The sequence below is a fragment of the Agrilus planipennis genome, unplaced genomic scaffold (assembly GCF_000699045.2).
Source record: "Agrilus planipennis isolate EAB-ADULT unplaced genomic scaffold, Apla_2.0 scaffold224, whole genome shotgun sequence".
In the NCBI taxonomy this organism is placed as follows: domain Eukaryota; kingdom Metazoa; phylum Arthropoda; class Insecta; order Coleoptera; family Buprestidae; genus Agrilus; species Agrilus planipennis.
The window spans coordinates 481,584-485,295 of record NW_020439296.1 but is presented as its reverse complement, the minus strand read 5'-3'; the positions used below and the strand labels follow the sequence as shown (position 1 = coordinate 485,295).

The 3,712-nt window shown below is 32.0% G+C and overlaps 1 long non-coding RNA gene across 1 annotated transcript in view; it reads left to right on the top strand.

The window, feature by feature from the left end:
* The first annotated feature begins 6 nt into the window (after positions 1–6).
* Positions 7–3,712, top strand: part of LOC112905606 — a 109,766-nt gene continuing 106,060 nt past the window's right edge. Inside the window, exon 1 of the long non-coding RNA XR_003231909.1 lies at positions 7–485. This is a non-coding gene — a long non-coding RNA (uncharacterized LOC112905606). The remainder of the gene's footprint in view (positions 486–3,712) is intronic.

Here is a 3,712-nt window from a genome sequence, read left to right as displayed (position 1 = left end):
AAATTAATTAACCTAATGCATATAATAATGGTATTATTCTGTTAATTTAAGATATTCATTGATTTCAAGAAAATGTAAAAACTTTTTTTAATTTAAATTAAATAACCAATGCACGTATGATGCTTACGTAAGTTAATATTTTGGTACACAATTTTTATGCATAAAGCACAATCTTTCGACTTGTCCTCCGGTATATTCTACGATTTTCCTCAATATTGATGAGTAAATATATTAATTGTACCTATTTAAATAACAATCTTAATTTTTAATTTAATGAAAAACTGTTTCAACAATATAATTTTATTTTTGTAGACAAGTTAAGTCCCTATAGTTTCTACATTTTCATTTGTTTTCAATTTACCTTTACGTTTCTTTGTTTCAGATTTTCTATTAGCGATTTTGAAACGTTAACGCGAAATTCGGAGTGATTTCTTATTGTGATACTGATCGGTGTTAAATGATGATGATGAATAATGACGTTCCATGTAAGTGAATTTTTTTTAATTATATTTTCGATATCATTTTTATTATATGTTCGTTTCATAAATGCTTTTTTGAAGTGAATCTTCTTTACGCACGGTAGTGTAAGTTCGTTTCATGCGAGTTGCTATGTAACGAAATCATGCAACGCATTTCCCCCGCTGTCTGTCCCTATGTATGCTTAGATCTTTAAAACTACGCAATGGATTTTCATGTGGTTTTTTTTAATAGATAGAGTAATTCGAGAGGAAGGTTTATATGAATAATACATGCATAAAATAATAGAGAAACGCTGATAATTTTAGGGGTTTGTAGTGTGATGTAAATAAACACATTTTTGCGCTTATATTGCAAACGCTGGCTGAACCCTACGAGATAGATCAAAATAATATACTGCAGTATTGTACACCTTAAAAAGGTCTACAAAAAAGTCCGCGATGGTATATGTCTATCTCCTAGGGATAACCCACAATAACCATTTTTTATCCTTTACTTTTTACGAGAAATAATGGCTTATTTACGAAGCGATTTTAAGCAATACAGCATTAATCCTTATCCAATTAAGTACTTTTAAATACATTGTGCATTTAATATAGATCAATATGGCCCTTTACAGCATGTAATTTAAATGAATATTTTCGAAGATATTACAGACTTAAAATGCAGGGACATAGCGGTTGCGGCGGTACCGGCCGGTTTGTATTGTCTAATGACAAAAAAGCTGTGATTGTTGTATATAAAGACATTCTATAGTATATTTACTATCAGCATTGCACCCGTGCGAAGCATAGTGTACAAATAATACCATTAAACCAATTCCTTAACCCCTATCCCGGTATGTTTGTGTGTTTGAAGAAGTTTCACTTTAGTAGCGTGTTGTATAATTGCGCGTTGTATTTTTTTAATTCATTTCCAAAAGTGTTAAAAACGAAATTTCAATATTAGGAGATATAACGAGGACGGGGGGCGGAACTACTATAAAATAATTTCATGTTTCGTCACTCTTTTCGGACCATTCCGTTTCGAATAGAAAAATGAAAGTAGGGAGTGTAATGAAAAATTTTCATTGAAAATCAAATTATATATAGAACAAAAAATTGCACCTTACCATTTCAAAATCATCACAAATTTGAAAAACGTTGGTATCAGGACGAACATTTCTTCTTTTTGTAATGCCTCTACAATCTTGTCAGCCACATCAGCGGATTTTAATTTGGGTATAAATCTGGAATTTACATCGTTAAACATTCCCGTTGCTTGGATAAAATAAGGACACACTACGGTCGTCTTCACTCCTTTTATTCCTGGAACATTTAGAAGTAATAAAGCCCAATATGAAGGTGGCAATTACGGTTGCCACCCGTACTTTATTATAAAGTATTGTACTCTATTTCGACTATGCGTACGTTATACTTTACAAGACACATAAAGTACGCAAAAATACTTTATTTAAGGTCTTAAGTGAACATCGTAATTTTGTGAGCGATTATTCTAAATTCAGAGTATTTTTACATCAATAATATTGCACAGAAAAATGGCAAGCCATATTTACGGAACAACCTGATTTCCCGAATCTGTTCAAAGTAGTGTCACTTTTGCTATCCGTTCCGGTCACTTCAGCATTTACAGAAAGAGTATTCTGTGTTATGAACGCAAAGTGGCGGGACGACAGAAATAAAGCTTCATTAAAACTAATTAAAAATGAACTTTGAGTTTACTTAAATCTTTGTTTGCCATGTTTAGAGGCTATTAATGTATTTAAGAGCGTCAGCAATTTGTTACTGGCTGCTAGGTGTAACAAAAAATATGTTTTTAAAAACAAAAAATTAAGTATTTTATTTTTATGCCGAGTACTTTTTTTTTGAACCTTTTAGTCGAGAAATACTTTATGTAAAACCTGAAAAGGTGGCAACCCTAGTGGCAATGTGTCACCATTAGGTCCTTTTACAAATGGTATTCACTTGCCAGATTAAATCTTGATTACTTAATAATAATACGTTCCATGAATCCCGAATTACACAAAATTCTATGTAGACATGAACAAAATTTAGGTTTGTTGATCAGGACATGTAAGAAGTTTTCTACGTCGATGAGTTTAAAACTTGTATCACTTGATACATTTTTACGACTCCATAAATATGCTATTGTACTTTAGCTGAACATAAAATTAAGCACATAAAGCTTTGTTAATTGTTGACTATTAGTAGGGAATATATAAACGCTTTATTAAGTGATTACCATAACATCTAAGAACTGGTAAATTGGCAAAATGTTTTAATAAAACAAAATTGACAAGCTTATTATGTTTTAGTACAAACTTTAACGTTAATACCCGTAGAAAGCGTAAGAAAAGGTATCACTATAATAATATGTGTTTCGAGATGAAGGACCGTGGTCTAAATGAACTGTTGGGTCCAGACGTTTCAACAGTGACTGCGACTGACATCTTCAGTGGTACGAAACGTTTAGACCTAATAGTTCACTTAGAGTACGGTCCTTTTTAGCCGGAATTATAATTCTACCAAAAAGTACTTTTACTTTAAAATATTTATGACAAATTTACTTAATTTTGATTTTTTCGAAGCACTTTAATTTTTTAATCCTAAGTAATACTGCAAATGTGCATGCGAGTTTCTTTATTTATGACCATTTCACGTCCCAGCTACTTATCCGATCATCATGAAATTTTATACACACATTGTCAGGGGTGCAGATAAGGACATAGGGTGCCTTTTATTCAGAAAAAATACTGTTTAGAGGATGGAAAACATTAGTTTTATGTGGTAGTCCGGTAGTACGTAAAATAATCGGAGTTAAATTGAGATGTACAGTGCTAATATGTATATATAATAACCTAAATATTATTTTCAATTTTCGATATGCGAGTGTATATCTTCGAGGACTTTTTCGTTAATTTTTTGACTTTGACTTGAATTAGTCGGAGAGCTGCGCTAGGAGTCACATCTACTGGCTTTAGGAATCCCCGAAAACGTAGTCACTCATTTATAAATTAAATGGAAACAAAAATTTCTTTGGTGCAATTTATTAAATATATATAAAATATTAGCTTCTAAGTTTGTTAAAGGTGTTTGTTTGGAGCACGGCGCTGTACGGGTGCGAAACATGGACGTTGGACGTGGCGGAAAAGAAAACGTTAGAAGCGTTCGAAATTTGATGTTGCATAGAAAAGGTTAGAAATGAAAACGTATTAGAAAGAATAGGAGAACAGAGG